Source organism: Dermacentor albipictus, chromosome 7, assembly GCF_038994185.2.
Source record: "Dermacentor albipictus isolate Rhodes 1998 colony chromosome 7, USDA_Dalb.pri_finalv2, whole genome shotgun sequence".
In the NCBI taxonomy this organism is placed as follows: Eukaryota; Metazoa; Arthropoda; class Arachnida; order Ixodida; family Ixodidae; genus Dermacentor; species Dermacentor albipictus.
In genome coordinates, this window is record NC_091827.1 from 49,585,533 (window position 1) to 49,603,304 (window position 17,772).

The 17,772-nt window shown below is 48.4% G+C and overlaps 1 protein-coding gene across 1 annotated transcript in view; it reads right to left on the reverse strand.

The window, feature by feature from the left end:
- LOC135910150 (uncharacterized) overlaps positions 1–14,373 on the reverse strand; it is a 59,313-nt gene extending 44,940 nt beyond the window's left edge. Inside the window, exons 1-2 of the mRNA XM_065442185.2 lie at positions 14,256–14,373; positions 12,464–12,583 (exon numbers count right to left, since the gene is read on the reverse strand). The gene's annotated coding sequence lies outside the window, so the exon portion shown is untranslated. The remainder of the gene's footprint in view (positions 1–12,463; positions 12,584–14,255) is intronic.
- Between the last annotated feature and the right edge of the window lie 3,399 nt (positions 14,374–17,772).

Genomic DNA, 17,772 nt, shown 5'->3' on the forward strand with positions numbered 1-17,772 from the left:
CATGACTTTGAAAGACTAAAGAAAAGCAATATCTTAAAAATCCTGCCTCAGGAAGAAAAACATCAGTAACAAACAACTTTGAGGCTGACTCCTACGTTAGGGGATTCGACTTAGGCCATCGGCGTTACCGTTGAGACTCCCATTTTTGTAACGCACCTCAGAGGAATATTCTTGCAAAGCGAGGCTCCAGCGCAGGAGGCGGCCATTTTTGGGAGAGATGGTCTGCAGCCATTGGAGAGGGCAGTGATCCGTCTCAATGATAAACCTCGAGCAGGCTAGGTAGCATGACATTTTCTGAACGGCCCTTACGAGACACGCACACTCTTTCTCGGTGGCACTGTACGCCTGCTCACGACTGGTCAGCTTACGACTAGCATACAGGACGGGGTGTTCCACTTCTCCATTTGCCCGTTCGCACAGTACAACGCCCATGCCTTGCTCACTAGCATCGCACTGAAAGAACCCTTTTGTGCAGTCTGGCGATCGTAGCACAGGCTGGCTTGTTAGGGCGCTCTTTAGGGCACTAAAACCTCTTTCCTTTGTCTCATCCCAGACGACTGTTTGGGGCTCTGTTTTTCTGAGAGCATCCGTCAGGGGAGCCGCGATATCAGAGAACCTGGGGATGTACCGCTGATAGTAGCCGGCGACACCTAACAACGACCGAATATCGGTCTTCGTGCGCGGTTGCGGGAAGTCTCGCACAGCGGCCACTTTTACTTCAGAGGGGTGGCGATGACCCCGTCCAATCATGTGACCGAGGTAGACAACCTCAGCCTGTGCTAATTGGCACTTGAGAGCCTTGACTGTCAATCCCGCTTCGCGCAGGCGGGTTAGCACTGCCCGCCAGTGTGCCATATGCTCAGACCAGGATGCGGAGAATATCGCTACGTCGTCTAGATACGGTAAAGCGAATTCTTGCTGTCCCCGCAACACTTTATCCATGAGGCTTGAAAAGCAGTATGGCGTGTTCTTCAAACCAAAACTCAAAACTTTAGGACAGAATGTCCCCATTGGGAAATGAACGCCGCATACCTACTAGCCTCTTCTGTAAGTGGAACCTGCCAATAACCCCTGACAAGATCTAGGGTGGAAATAAACTGAGCGCTACTCACTTTCTCAAGGCACTCCTCGATGTTAGGGATCGGATAAATTTAATCCTTAGTGATGGAATTAAGCCTGCGGTAGTCGACGCAAGGACGAGGTTCCTTGCCCGGTACCTCAACTAAAATCAAAGGGGAGGTATAATCACTCTCACCCGCCTGAATAACACCAAGCTGTAGCATTTTCTTTACCTCAGCCTCCATAATATCGTGCTGGCGGGGTGATACCCGGTACGCCTTGGATCGTACTGGCTCTGGGGAGGTAAGTTCTATATCAAGAGTAAGGACAGAAGTCCTACTAGGCCTCTCAGAGAACTGACCTTGAAACTCTTGTAAGAGCTGGTGTAGTTCGGTTTTCTGCTCAGGCGACCGCGGTGCTTTACTGACTAAGCCACTAATGACTTGATCGGTGTCTTCCCTGTTCGTCACTCAGCCTAGTCCCGGAAGCTCGACCGGAAGTCTTCGGGAACGTTTACCATCATACACACCACTGATTCCCGTCGTCTATAGGGTTTGAGCAGATTACAGTGGTAAACTTGCTGTGCTTTCCATTTTCCTGGGAGACTCACCACGTATTTAACGTCCGACAGTTTTTAAACAATCCGTGCTGAGCCCTCCCACTGCACGTCGAGTTTGTTTTTTAGCGATGTGCGCAATATCATGACCTCATCGCCCACCTCAAAACGACGGGCCCTGGCTGTCCGATCATAATAAACCTTGGCCCTGTGCTGGGCCTTTGCCATTGCTTCACCTGACAACTCCTGTGCCCTTCTTAAGCGTTCGAGGAGCCTAAGCACGTACTCCATCACGAATGGGTCGTCGCCACTGCCTTCCCACGATTCTCGAAGCATGCGAAGCGGAGACCACAGCGAGCGACCGTACACCAGCTGAGCTGGCGAAAACCCCGTAGCCAAATGCGGAGCGGTCCTTAATGCAAACATCACCCCAGGCAGACAGCTCCCAGTCAGTTTGATGTTCAAAACACAATGCTCTCAACACGCGCTTCATGACGAAGTGGAGCTTCTCAACGGAATTCGACTGGGGGTGGTACACTAAGCTGTGTAACAGCTTTACCCCGCACATTTTGAGAAAGGCTGTCATCAAAGCGCTAGTAAACACTGTGCCCTGATCTGATTGGACTTCCGCAGAAAAACCAACTCACGCAAATATGGACAGTAGTGCATCGACTATCTCAACTGAGCTGAGTTCTTTAAAGGGAAGCTGAAACACTTTTCGAAAAAAATGAGTTCTCTGCGGCATTCTACAGTTTTGAGTCCCCTGAACACGAATATCAGGTTCAAAAAGGGCGGAAACAAGCGCAAGCACCTGTTTTTCCAAGAAAACGCGCGCCAGCGCCTCAGGGCATCGCGCGAACGCCGCCGTTGCCCGTGATTGGTCGAGGCCGCTGTGACGTCGTTGGCGGTAGTCGCCGGTCGGCGCCGCCGCATGTCTCCGTTTCAGAGCGTAGCACCATTCCTTTCTCTCTGGTAGCACGCGGTTCTGCTGTTCTGGCTAGCTGAGTTGCAAGATGGAACGTTCTCGCTGTCTCCAACAGCTTGTATTGTCCCCCTACATGTTTGAACCTACAGCCGATACGGAAAACGATGGCGGCAACAGAGTCAACGACGATAGTGAGTGTGCCAACAGCGAGAGCGGTGTGTGCACCTTCTCGCGCGCTGGAAATCTTAGCTGGTACGTATGTTTTTTTTTTTTTTTTCATGTAGCTGCACGTTGCAATGACGGGAGAAAAAATGCGCTAAAGTGTCACTGGGAACATGCTGCTGGAAGAATGCCGAAGCACTAACTTCTCATTAGATTCTAAACACGGGTGCAATTCCGCGATGTCTAAAGTCCCGTGGTTTTTTCAGCGTTGATACACAATCGCGAACATAAGTGCCGCGTTTCAAAGCGCGCACATGCAGTGCTGTGAGGTACAGTCATGGATGTTGCTTATCATACACATCCAGAGATGACCAGAGGTATTATATGTGCAATATTCATACTATGGTTCGACGACTTTGCGAGTGTGGCTCGATCAAGAATCGGTATGCGTGCTCCATGCTAGTGTTGATATAAAGATATTAGGCAGTTTTAGCACCGCCGTGTGGTAAACACGATAACTGAACCGTACGTCGAATGTCACTAGGCAAGCCTACACTCCATTTGATACCTCGGGTGCATCGCTGTGGAAGCTACGCTCGAAGTCCGGTCACCAAAGTTTATTACTGCGCGAGTTTCCGTCTATGCTTCCCAGCGTGCCAGCGGCGTTTGCTCGCGCGATCATGCACGTGAAGCTGCCGCGACGGGCTGCAATTGAAAAATACTGAAAAGAAATTTTTTTAAAAGAACGTGTTAGTAGCCGTGTATATGTATACGGATGGTTTCTATGGGTAAATTCTTTTTTTTTTTCATTCAGAACTGAGCTTATATATGGAAAGCTTTCTGAAAAATTGGGTCAAGAAACACCGAACTTTGTCTAAGTGCGAACGCAGCCACTGCAAGAAGTATCTCAAGCCTCCACAGCATTGCACCTGATGTATGAAACGGAGTATAGCAATGCTAGCAACAACGCGTTTTCGCATTTGTCGTAAGGCTATCCGGCTACGCTAAAACTGTTACCAGGCTGCAAATACCGATTGCCCGCATCGTTTTCAAGCTCCGATGATAGTCACTGTCGCGGAAATGGTCCGAGCACAGCACAGTTGATTTCGTCGGCACGAACTTATCTCTCCTCACCGCACGCACCCACTGCACTGCAAGCTTCTTTTCCTTCGGGAATTTGTGAAACACCACATCGTCTCGCCCGCCTGTGTTCGCGCAGCCGAATGCTGCACAGAACGAGGGCATGTTGGGCGCCCTTGGCTGTAGGCACTCACGCAGCACAGAAGGAAAGAACAGTTCACGAAAATCGCAAAACAAACGTGAGCGGCGGCGGCGGCGGCAGATCTCTCGTAGCGTCGTTCAGTAAAGCGCAGGCCGGAAAGAGACATGTCAGCACGCCGGTCCGCAGCTCGGTTGGCTCGGTCTCCGCCCCTGACGTCATTCTCCGCCTCTCTCCCCTGGCAACGTCCCCACCCGGCGCTCCGGGAAGCGATGGGGGGCGTGTCCGCGCGGGCGATTTAGAAAGCGATTTCCGCCCGTTATATTAACAATACGAAAAAAAAATTTCGGAACCATAAATTATTAAGTCTGCTCTTCCCAATCCCAGAAATTCATGGAACTTGAAAACCGTTTCAGCTTCCCTTTAAGCGGCATTGCTTCAGGGAACTTTGTCGCTGGGCAGATCCCAGTCAAAATGTGTCTGAACCCGGGGCTTTTACCGGCAGAGGTCCAACTGTATCAATAACGAGCCGTCTAAAAGGCTCCGTAATGATAGGTACCAACTTCAACGGCGTCCTCGATTTGTCCCCTAGTTTGCCCACCCGCTGACAGGTGTCCCATGTCCTCACAAAGTGATCTGAGTCCCAAAAACTCCCTGGCCAATAGTACTCTTACAAGAGACGGTCCTTAGTTTTCTTAACTCCTAGGTGTCCGCACCACGAACCCCCATGCGACAAGCGCAACAGATCCTAACGGTAGCACTTAGGCACGATCAGCTGATCAAACTCCACCCCCTGCGGTCTAGATACTTCCGGTAAAGGACCCCACCTCTTTCCACAAAACGAGCATTTTTCTTGGCGATACCTTCCTTCACATTGCAGCGTATGTTTTCTAGGCTGCCATTCTTTTTTATGCGAAGCATATTACGAGAGCTCAACCCAGCTCCTCAGGCGCGGCGGTGTCGCCTTGAAACCACGTGACACCGTGACGTCACGACAGAGGAGAAGTGGCTTTGGCTCAACTCTTGCAAGATGGGCTGGGTGGGAATCGAACCAGGGTCTCCGGAGTGTGAGACGGAGACGCTACCACTGAGCCACGAGTACGATGCTTCAAAGCGGTACAAAAGCGCCTTTAGTGAATGTGTTGCCTTAGATCTTTCTAAGGCTCAGGCGTGCGTCGCTTGCCCAGGCACACATTTCGTTGCCGCGCCGAACGCTGCGTTGCTCGACGCTCACCGCGTCCAATGCGGGGCGTCCAAGGCGAAGCAGAGTAACGCATGAGTTGTTTCTTCGTCTAGCCGAACCAAATATAGCCAAGCAACAGCAGTTCACCAAGCTAAACAGTGGTTCAACAACTAAAATAAAGGCTAGTATGCTTCGCATCCTGGGCTTAACCTTACCTAAGCCACAGCCATTTTTTTTTTGCTCGGCTATCAAAGCCGACCGGCTGACTTTTAGCAACCTATTAAGTCCGTCTGACGTAGGCGCGATGAGCAAATCTGCAGATAGCTCTTCTAACTTTCCCCTGTCGGGCATTTGCTCTCCAGTATCTGGTGCCTTCAACGCTACAGGCTCAATTTTATTCAGTTTGGACGTGCTCTGAATATCAGCTTGCTGCGCCTCTGACCCTTTCTCATTGTTCGACAACGTCGGCCGCGCGACTACCGCCTTTGCAGCGAGCTCCCGAACCTTCGATCTGGTTGAGGCCTGAACGCTAGCCTCACCAAACAAAAGCCACTTCTCGCGCAGGAGGTGATCGGACCTGTTCGAAAATAGGTACGGGTACTGGGGGGGCAGCACAGATGACACTGGGGCCTCCGTCTCAACCGCTCCGAAAGGTCCTTCAATAGAGAGTTTTAGTATTGGGGACGCAAGGCGTTGGGGCCCCAAGCTCTTGGGTGCGTTTGCGTTTGCGTACGCAAGCAGAAACGTGTTATAGGTTAGCGGCCCCAAACGCAAACCGCAATGAGGGCGGATGCGCTCGCAGCACCACCAACGTCTGATCGTTGCTGCGTTATCATGTTATAAAATATCAAATGAAGCATTTGAAGTGAAGTACATTGAACTCTTTTTATTAGAAGCAGTTAATAGAGAGGTTTACAGCGTCCGGTAATCGGATACACGCAGGCTGGGGCGTTGGGGCGGAGCCATGAACTAGAGCGGTCTGCATGGTGCTGCCACCTGGTGGCGCAAAGGTCAAACAGGCAAAAACAGCTCATATTGCAGTAACCAAGTGTATTTTACTTTGCTGCGGGTATAAATTTTTGGCACCAACGCAGTTATGCCAGTGCCGATAATTTACTCCAGCAGTGAAGTAGAATAGACTTGGTTACACCAATATTAGCTGCTTTTGTCGATTTGAGCTTTGCGCCGCCAGGTGGATGCACCAAGCAGGACGCTCCCGTTTATGGCTCCGCCCCAACACCCCAACTGCGTTTATCCGAATACCAGACACGCTAAACCTCTCTAATACACATAAAAACAACGTCTGTCGACACTTGACGAAATATTTATTTAATTATCTACCCGCTAGCTACTTGTAAGCTCTCCTACAGCGCAAGAGTCACGTGGGTAACGTGACCTCTTAGGGGCAGCGATGTCTTCGGCCGCTCCAACCACCCAAGGACGCAAGTAGACGTAGCGGTCTGCGCAAGCGCAGTAACGTCGCCCCTAGTTCTTGCGTACGCAAGCCGCTTGCGTCCCCAACACTAAAACTCCCTAATAAGCACTTTTGTTACGGGCAGGCACGCTATGAGCTTCCATGGCTTGCTTGATCCATGCGCACTCGCTCGTGAACATATCGGGTTCTATGTAGGAGGGGTGAACTACATCCATCGTAGCTGCGGAATCGCGAAGCACTCGGCACTCTTTCCCGTTCACGAGGAGGTCTCGCATGTAAGGCTCGAGAAGCTTCATGTTCTCGTCAGTGCTGCATAATGACAAAAACACGACTTTTGTTTTTGTTTCTGGACACTGCGCCAAAAAGTGACCCGGCCTCTGACATGTATAACACACGCGCGCTTTCCTCGTCTCGAACCGCTTTCTGCGTTCGGCTTCGGCTGCCGCCGTCTCCTTACGTTCGGTCGGACTGATTTCACTGACATCCGCACTACGTGTGTCCCCCTTTGCTCTCATGGGTGTGAACTTCAGCCTCTCAAACTTGGAGCCAAATTCACCCTTTTGACCGTCCTTAGCTCCGCGAGCCCGACGCGTCACAAAATCCTCGGCTAGCTCGGCGGCTTTAGCCACCGTACTAACGTCTGGCTTATCCAAGACTCAGTACCGCACGTTCTCCGGTAACCGACTATAAAACTGTTCCAGCCCGAAACATTGCAGAACTTTTTCGTGGTCATCAAACGCTTTCTCTTCTTTGAGCCACTCCTGCATGTTTGGCATTAGCCTGTAGGCGAACTCTGTATATGACTCACTTCTGCCTTTCTCATTTTCCCGAAACATCCGACGGAACGCCTCCGCTGACAGCCGGTACTTCTTTAGCAGACTCGATTTCACTTTGTCGAAATCCTCTGCGTCCTCTCTCTTCAAGCGAGCGACTACGTCGGCCGCCTCGCTGGGTAACAAAGTGAGCATGCGCTGTGGCCACGTTTCCCGAGAGAACCCCTGCTTCTCGCACGTTCGCTCAAAGTTAACCAAGAACAAACCAATATCCTTTCCAAACTTAAATGGCCGCATCAGGTCAGTCATTTTGAACAATACTCGTTCTCCTGCACCATGTTGCCTAACTTCCATTACGAGCGTGTTCCATCTCTACCTCGCGACGCTTCATTTCCAAAGTGTGTTGACGGTCGCGCTCTTCTTTCTCTTTCTCTTTTTGTTCTTTAGGTTCGCGCTCTTGTCTTTTTGCCCTCTCCTCAATGGTCTCAAGGCATTCAGACAGCTCGTCATCCTCAGCTTTTAACTCAAGAATAGCCCTCAGCAGTTCCGGTTTTCTGAGTTTGTCTGAGAATTCCAGACCCAACTCTCTTGCAAGCTCCAGCAATTTCGGTTTGCGCAACGACTTCCAATCCATGGCTGCTCTGAATGCTGCTTTCCCTACAGCCTACTATTGTCTTGCCGCAAACTAACCCGGCAGCAAGGACAACCACAATTACCAGCTCTGTTTCTGACACTAACAAAAGCCTGGCAGAACTCAGAAGATGAAAGTCCCGCACTCACCAAACCTCGCAGCCAAGAATTCAGCGCAGTCGTTTCGCTGCAGGCAACCAGTCATCACACAGGGCTCGTTGCACTGCTCCCGGATGGTCGTTGTGCTGCTCAGCATAGAGTCAACCGCATATCTTCGCCGCTGGCCTCCGTTGTCGCGATCTCACCGCTGGCAAACAGTTGTTGCAACCTGGGTCGCAAGCCACAAGGGTAGCGTTGGCCTGGCGGCCTGGGGCACAACTGGAAGCATCCTAAGGTGCTGAAAAAGCATGAGTCGACTGCTGACAGAACAACCTGTTTATTCTAGCATCGCAAAAGCGCGGCCGGTCAGGTCGACCGAAGTGGAGAGACGGGAGAGCACGTTACTCGACGGAAGAAATAGGAGCCTCTCTCTTGGCGTTCGGGGGCAGCTGCTTTTATATTGTCGGAGTCGAGGGCAAGAAGGAATGCCTCATCAGAGGCGCACGTGATGGGGGGCGCGGACACGCTGAGAGACACGTTGAGACGAGTAGGTGACGCATCCGCCGGGCCGGCGCCGCTCAGACCTCCTCGCTTCACAGTTGAGGGAGCTCCTCTCCCCGGCTGCCGCGCTTTGACAAGCGTGGGCACCAACATGCACACACACACACACACACACACACACGCACACACGAAGACACGTGGCATTGAAACATGTCTGGACGCGCATGGCAGGAGGCGTTACGGCAGCGCTGAACGGGCCAAAATGTCCGCCGCTTTGAATGAAGCCCCGGCATCCATTGCATCCGCGCCGGCTATACCACGCGTCGTAGGCAAAATGTAACAGCGGGTACCAGCGATTACATTGAAACCTTCGACGGGTCAAGTATGAAAGCCGACACGCTTGGCCCATAGATAAGATTTCCGATGATCGCCCACTCTGCTAGCCGCTGTCGTTGTGCTGGAGTGTTACGTGTATTGTTGAACAATTTCGCCCAATCATGAGGGACATTTGTAACTCACAGTTTCGACACCCCCGTTCTTTGCTGTCATTTCCATGCGTGAGTATAATACGAAAAAGTGTCAGCCATTTATTTCTGAGCAATGAGCTACGCAACCGCTGGAAGTGCTTCGTCTGCCGCAGCTGATAAGCGAGATCCCCAAGCGAAGGGTGGCGCCACCACCACGAGGACCCTGTCGTTCTGAATAAAGTTATTAGCCACAATGTATCGCTAATTCAGAGCACGCAAACAGCTCCGCTCGAAATTCCCATTAGTCAGTGTCGTAGTCGTCTCTGAATTTTTTCATTCAGCGTCAGAGACGCCATGCTTCGGCATGTGTCATCCATTTTATCTGTATTTGGTGCTCCGACTGTCACTCTTGTCATCTGGTCACAGGAAGAACTGTAGTACTAACGAAATTGGGTGCGCATCAGCAATCCCGTCAAGGTATTCCGGAATGCATGGAAATGGTTGCCTTTCAATTTACAACATCGTCCTTTTAATATTTCATTTAGGCACCTACGAGTTTAACCAATGTATACTTTACATATGACAGAGGCACAGAGTCCACTGCACTGCCCGTGAACTCAAGAAAACGCGTGCGCAGCGGTGTAGAACATGTGCCTTCCGAAATGACACTGATTTGAAGATATGCGCCATCAAACTACATAGCTGGTTAACTTTCTCTAACAAATTGGTATTTTGCGCACTGAAGGAAAGTAACTGGAACGCCCATTTATTGCGTCACACACTCTAGGAAATGTCTGGTGACAGCTGTCATTCTGGCAGTTCTTTTCAAGTGGATGAGTCCAGAAAACTCCGTCTACCATTCGTAAATTATAATATGTAGCATAAATTTATCAATTAAGTAGCAAATATTAATTTTCCTAAATAGTGGAATATGTGTTTAGATTTCTCTTGCTAGTGATGTCTGCCTCTTTGCATCCCCTAGTTCAACGACAAGAATTATGCCAACTGCCACAGCCAATGTTTAAACAATCCGCGACAACTTAAAAATGATGACCCTGCAGACCTTACTCATTGTTACGAATAGCATTATGCAGGCTAAATAATACGCAGCTGTACGTCGAATTACACCACTAATTTTCACAACTTTTCAACGAACATGAACAGTTGCTGCATTGCGTTACTAACGCTTCCCTCCCAAGGGAAGGGAAGCGTAGCAGGGGGCGGCAGAAAGTTAGGTGGGCGGATGAGATTAAGAAGTTTGCAGGGACGGCATGGCCACAATTAGTACATGACCGGGGCTGTTGGAGAAGTATGGGAGAGGCCTTTGCTATGCAGTGGGCGTAACCAGGCTGATGATGATGGTTGCGAACAGTAAATGACACCGGCAGGAGGTGCATCACATGTTGGCGGGTAAATTCAATTCGCGCTACTACGTAGCGCTGGCCCCCCCTTCGATTGTTGGCCCTTAAGAATCTCCAGTTGGCGATTTTTCTATTCTCGACTGGCGCTATCACGAGAGCCTTTCCCTAGCTCCGGTAACGAAGAAGTGCTTCGCTTCATACACGACTCAGTTCCGAGCGTCGCTGATTTGAGTGACCACAATCTCGTGCGCGACGTATATTCGTGAGATAAAACGCAGCCCTTATCAACCGCCCGCTCATTATGCGCAGTTTCGCTGTTGCTGCGAATGTCCCCGCATAACAACAGACAGAGGGAGAGAGAGAGACGATTACCAATTAAAAATTTGAAAGGCAGTTCTCATTGAAGATAAGCAAGGTGTTAAGGGCTGCACAGGATGCAATTCAAGAGGAGCGCCAGCTCGATATAGTTGCTGGATTTGTGCAATGTTAATAAAATCGGCAGAAAAGTAACGGTAAAGTAATCGATTGCTTTTTTGTATTTACCCAATTTATTTTTGTGGGGCAGTAATTGGTAACCGTATTTGATTTGCTTGTTAAGAGGAGTAGTAATTATGATCCGTTACATTTCTTTTTTTTTCTATAACGAGTAGGAGTGTGCAGCAGGAGATCCCACAGCATGAGACCGTAAGGCAACGTACTCTTACAATATGCAAAAACCTGATTTCAAGAATACGGCGCATTACCTAGTATATGAGATAAGTTTACATTAAAACCATTACACAGTTAATGCCAGTAAAAGTAGTACAAATGTTATAACGGTAACAAGGGTAGAACAGTAAAAAGTAGCGGCATAGTTTTGAACACGAGATTTTCAAGGCGTTTGTGAATAAGACGAAAGTTGTTGTTTTTAATGTGATCAAACTCACAATTGCCTAGTACAAGGCTTATGCAGAAAATTGAGATTTTCATAGCGAATCGAATAATCATTGCTTTTTGAATCATGTTCAATGCATATTCGATTTCTATCCCATTTCAGAATCCTTTGGTCGAGCTTCTCGAATACCCGTTTCGTTCCAGTACTGTAAAGAAGAGGAACAGTTCTTGCTGCCTGCGTGTTGGAAATGTAGATTCGTTTGAAGGAAACTTTAGCGGGAGTGCTGCAGATGCTGCTAAGATGGTTCAGTTGTTGAACAAGCACGTACGGGCGGTCACGTGTGAATAATTGTTTCCAGCCGTTGAGTAGGCCTGTGTAGCCTTTCGGAGCCCAGGAATGCGGCGCCACTATTTAGATGAAGCAGTATGTCTAGTTCAATGTCAATCTCACCATGTTTGAATATCCTTAATAACAGTTCGGCAGTGTAGTATTGCCCTTCGTACTTTCCCCGAGCAGTTCATGCTACTACGTGGTTCTCGGACACGCTGTTCCATTTTTTTTTTCTTCTGCGCCGTCGTTTTGCCGCAGACATCATCGACTTTGCTTTGTTTAAAATTTTTGCTTTGCGCATAGAGGTCATACTGCGCTCGTTGTTTCGGATGTACAAGCTGGTAAGTAGGTGATACATCATGTTTAAAACCTTGTTAGGAGTAATTATTGATTTGTACTGGGCTTTTGTTGCTGAACGGACTCCTTGGAGCTCACGATGTTTTTTTTTAGATATTCTGAATGTTTGACATTCAATTTGCATGCGAAAGATCACTTTCTCGAAGATTTGTAATCGGTTTGATATAAAAATTTGGTTACACAATTGCCCCTGCTCAATACGTAATAAGATTGTGTTAGGGAATTTAGCAGCGTCAAAGGTCGCGGTGCGTTAGCCGCATTTAGTGCGTGCTTAAGCTAAAGAAAATTTAGAAGCCAACCTGCTTGGGTTGAAATGTATTGTACAGCCGTTACGACGGCACCGAAGGGGAAGCTTTGGCTAAGTGTGCTGTAAAGGAGGTTGCCAAGCTAAAACGGCGTTTGAGCTTTACGCGTCTCCTTTGATGGTCGTACCTGCCAAGAGGAACTCATCTGACGTTTTCCTTAACGTATAGAAGCTCTAATTTTCACACTTAGTGTTAACGCTGGAGTGTGTGCCTATGTGGTCTCAGACCTGTTAACGCTGCTTCCGTGGTCGGAGGTAGTGCGGGAGGCGTGCGGGGGACAAAAACGGCGCCACCGCCGCGACCATGGCTGCCACCGCTGCCTTCGGCCTCCCCGCTGGTCGGCTCCACTGAAATTGAAACAAGCGATAGAGGAGATCATATCGATTGGCACGTTGTTTGACGGACCAATGTGGATTATTATAACCACCAGGGGTTCCTTAACGCATCTCCGAAATTCACAACATGAGCGTCGTCGCAATTGTGATCGTCGATATCCGGCCGGAAATCTAACGCGTAGCCTCGTCCTACTCGCACAACACACATGCACACGCGCGAACACACACCTATAATCCTTGCGTCAGCTGCCAGCGAAACGCGTGCCGTAGGATGTAAGGTTTCATAAAAAAATAGGTTTAGGCTGATCATAAATTTTTAGGGTTTCGCGTGGAAGTAAAATAAGGCACTATAGTGGTTTAGCTGTCATTGAGCGTCCTGCGTCAAGAGCATGCCAAGATGCATTCAGGTTGAACAGATTCACTGAATTTCAATGAAACAGGCACTCAGAACAGACTTAATGAAAATTAGTTTGGCTCGTTTGTCTACTATGTTTAGTTATCACTAATGTGTTGGTTGACCCTTTACGTAAATGATGGGAAACATATATATTCTGTTTAACCGTGTTCGCCTTAAAAAAAGCTTCGCCACATAGCTATGCTCACAATGGCATTAATTAACCAGTCACCAACTTTACCGTAGTGCAGAAATGAGAACTAGTCCTAATTTCAGCACTACGGAAATTAGTGCAAATTTCTGCACTCAAACACAGAAAAAGAAAAAAAAGCGAGCGCGGAGTGCAGGGGAAATGAAAAACGCGAGGAGTAAAGCGGAGAGGACGGTGCACTGACGAAGATGCGAAAGGGTGAGGAGGAAAGCAGAGGGCTGGCGAGGACGAGGACAAGGCATGGCAGCCAGCGCTGAAAAAAAGCACTGCTGTTGGCTTCGGACACACTGCGCATGCGCTACTTCGCATGCAGCGCCACCGCTGCCGCTGAAGAATGCGCTCAGCGCGAGCCACGCGGGCCAGTGTTTGTGCTTTGTTTCGGAACAGTGAGCAACGGAAGTGGTGGAAATGCTTTGTCTGCTGCTGCTGCTGGCTGCTGCTTAATGAGCTGCCCGAGACGATAGCGCCACTGCCGAGAGCATCGTCTCATTCAGAATCAAATTCGTTGCCATAATACATCGCGAATTCAAAAGACAAACAGCTACGCTCAAAATTCGCCATAGGGAGTATCGTAATCATCTGTGAACTGTTCATTGCATGGTTTATAGTTCTCACATCATAATCATTTGTGAGCGAAGGTATACGCATACCCATTAAATCGCCTCAAGTTCCCATTCATATAGCAGAATTGTTTCCAAATGTGCTTGGCGCATGCATTTCTTGTTTCAAATTGGAAATCTTGCGATGACCTACCCTTAGTTGTGATTGATAACTTCTTCAACAAGTTGTCAAGAACTGCGTTTTAACTGACCTCAACAGGATTATGACTTTCCGGGGAATTTTGAAGAAACATTGTAAGATACCCAAATCAATGCTAATATGGCCTAATATAGCCGTCATCCCTATAACTTGGCCCAACATAAGTTGCAAAGTGTGCGTTGTATCTACATAATTATTGTATTTCACTTCAATTGGTGCATTTTTGTAGGATGCTAAAGCATGCATTCAAGAATGAAATAACTAAATGAGAGAACTAACTACTACCTTTCCATCGAATGAGAGAAAGTGGTTACACTCACCATCTGAACTTCCAGAAAATGCAATAAAAGAGATGACTCCGATTAGAAGCAGGAGTAGCACAAGTGCCAGTACTATGTACCCCACCTTCGAATCATCCTTTCCCTCACCGCCACCAGCTCTGCATGAAAGAGAAAAGAAAATTTTCAGGCACTCATCTCTGTGAAGGTCAGTGAGCTGTCATGACCAATGGCATCACAAAATGAAACACGCACACTCAGGCTTACAATGTTCAGAATAGTTTGAAGAACATTGAGTTCTGCTTTGTGATCACTATAGGAAGCACCGACAGGTTCCGCCGTAACCATTTTATCAATATTCTTCCACAGTGTTAGCCCAGTGCACGCGAGATTAAGTATGGTTGTGCTCTCGATTGGTGCAACAGGACGTTCCAAATTCCGTAAAGGTTTGCTGCTTCCTAAGTATGGACAGCTGGGCTAGTTTGTCATGATTAGCATTATGAAACATCGTACCAGCGCACAAGTGAACACGGACGAGGAGAGAAAGACAACACGAACGCCGGATATGCTTCAAATATTTCCCGATGTTTCTAATTGCTATATTTGCGCAACATGCGTGTTCGTTCGAAAAACGCCTTGCATGCTGGCTTGTGCGAGCAACCGCGAATGTGGTCGGATAAATGACCACGCGTTTTTCGAACGAACACGCCTGTTGCGCAAATATAGCAATCAGAAACACCGGGAAATATTTGAAGCGTTTTGTATCTCCAATGAAAACGATCACTGTGTCAGTGCTCCTTCTGTTGTACTCGGGACAAAAGAAATTGATTATCTCAGGGCAAACGGGTGTGTCGAATCAGCTAGGTAGGGCGGAAGATGAGCACGATTGTACTGAGTGATGTATAAAAGTGAGGGAAAAGTTTTTCTTTTTAGTATTATTTTGGTTTGTCAAATCTGATGACCTTTGCCTAGACCAAGGAAATATTTTTGAGTGGTCCTGCGCACTACCAGTCCCCCACTTCCTCAACCCTGTGTACATAGAGCCCTGTTTTCCCTGAATAAAATTCAGTTGAAGTCCGGCGTTCGTGTTGTCTTTCTCTCCTCTTCCGTGTTCAATTGTGCGCTGGAATGGTGTTTCATAATGCTTTGCTGCTTCCGAAGGGTTGGCGCGTCTACGTGTTTGGCCCGATTTTGCAGATAGTTCAGTTTACATGTCAGAGACAGAACAATAAGGCACATCGAACCACAAACCCGGTAAATGAGTCTGTGCTGAAGTACCGTTGATTGTTTTACTGCGTGGTTCCATAGATAGCAGAGGCGTTGCTACAGGTTTTCTGTTGTGAGGTTTCTCCCTGATCCGAAGCTCTCGGCTGGTGAATGGTGATGGTCGTCGGTTTGCTTTGTTTTTTGCTGATAACGATGGTGACGACACAGAAAATTCCGACCAACGTACCACTAACAGCTTTTGCTTTATAAGTCTAAACGCGTAGTCTTAAAGACCGCTCATGACGGGTTTCTCTATCGTGAATTGAGCCGGTGCAGACTCTTCCTGCTACATATGTATGAATGCTGAAAAATACGAAAGAAGAAAATTCAGCTTCTCTTGTACTACGCTGAGCTGCTATGCATGCCTTCGTAAGGTGAAAGCCTCAAGTGGCTGATACCTCCGGTGATCTGGAAGTCACGGAGTGCGGTCTAGAAACCGAAGTGAGGTCGCCTCGGACAGACGAGTGCTTATGCAACTGGTCGCGCCCTCGTCGTCGGCTTCTTCGACAGCTGGCTCTCATGCCGCTCATCATAAAAAAACAAAGGCAATTTTAATTGTGATAGAATTGACTTAGGCACTCGAATCCACTACCCTCTGTGGCCGTCGAACCCTCGAGCTCATGGGGAAGGCGAACCCACGACGCTTCGTACTAAGTCGAGGTTAACTAGGGCACTGTTAATATAGAGTTAATGAAGCCACTCGGGCCCACGACCTGTGGTGGGAGAAAACAATAGGATGCAAGAAAGCATCCGAATGTGAATGTCAAGAAATTTTATGAAGGTCTCTTGTGCGTGCAGGCTTTTGCCTTCACATTGTTTGGCGTTTGCTACAGTGACTGTTCAATAATGTGAAGATTGTTACATGAAAATGCTATATGTTTTGAAGAGAATGCCTTCTTAGGCGACTCCAAGCGGGTTTGCCCTGCCTGGAATTTGAGTATCCACATCTGAACTCTCGGTGAAAAAATGGTCGCTTCGCTCCTCGAGATAGCCGCAGAGAGCCGAGCTATTATAATGTGGGTCTTAGCAAGCCATGCAGCTAGAATCAGTCCCGCCGTGGGTAAAATAGCCGGTACGTGTGTTCTGTGTCAATGTCGCCGAGAAGTACCCACTATGCACGACAAACTTCACCGTGTCCGGGATGCGCGCGCCTGTCCTCTTGGTAAAAAAAAAGCAAGAATTAAAACATGGAAAGAAATGGGAGTCAACCGAAGTAAACGCCAAAAAAGACAATGTCTGCGTGCATGCGCGTAAGGAAAAAAAGGGAATCATAGGACTCCACAGGAATAACGGAAACCAAGGAGTCCGGCAACAATTACCGTGTGATAAGAGAGTGAACAAAATAATGCGAGTAATGAAAAAACATATCATGCAACTGTGCAACGTTGGATCTTCTTAATTATACCACAATTTCAGCAAGTATACATACAGTATACCATGGACAACGGCTCTGCCTTTCTTTGACGTCGGCTTTGGTTAGCACGCCTTTCTATTTTCAATATGCTACCTAGGGAATGCGCGCTAGGGAACGCCCGTTTGTTCGTGCATGGGATGGCACCGCCGCTTGATGAGCGGCTCCGGGAAGGCGTCGCTCGGTCTCTACAATGAATGCTTTACGGCTGCTCTGCACGTATTTAACGCTTTGTCGCGGAGCAACGACAATGATAGCATTGCTCCTCACGTCGTGGCTTCAACGCTGTCAGTGTTCTCCTTTGACGGGGTATATAGCACTTCTAGAGAGACGTGTTGTGGTTTAGGCAGCAGTGTAATATGCCCATCTAGAGCCTTGGAAACTTGCGCGTTCTGTTAACATCTAATGTGCGGCCAAAAAAAGCTTTGACTTTAACAGTAAGTAGCGGCAGAGACACCTAACACTGTTTGCGTGTGGGAATGCGAAACATTCTGCCGAGTTTATACCTGGGAACTTCATGAACGCGCTCAATTGATGCACTAGTGACGTGGTTCCCACTCCTCGCCATTTGCTGCGCCGCACAATCACACTGGCGAAGGCAGTAGGCCACACCTTTACTCAGCTAAATTGCTGTGATGCGACGTTTGGAGTGACGCACGCAATAGGGACACCTTTAGTTTTCCACAACCATGGAGCCGTCGCAAGTCGGTGAAGCATGCTCGTCTTACACCCCGGATGCCCTGGTTCAGTTCCAACCCAGACCGAAACGTGCGAAATTTTACTTCCTTTAAAAGAAGCTCCCTACGGATTTCGGCGTCAATCAGATAATTTTTTTCGCTTGTTTTTACTCTTGCGCCGTCGGCCATTTTCGATATCATCTTT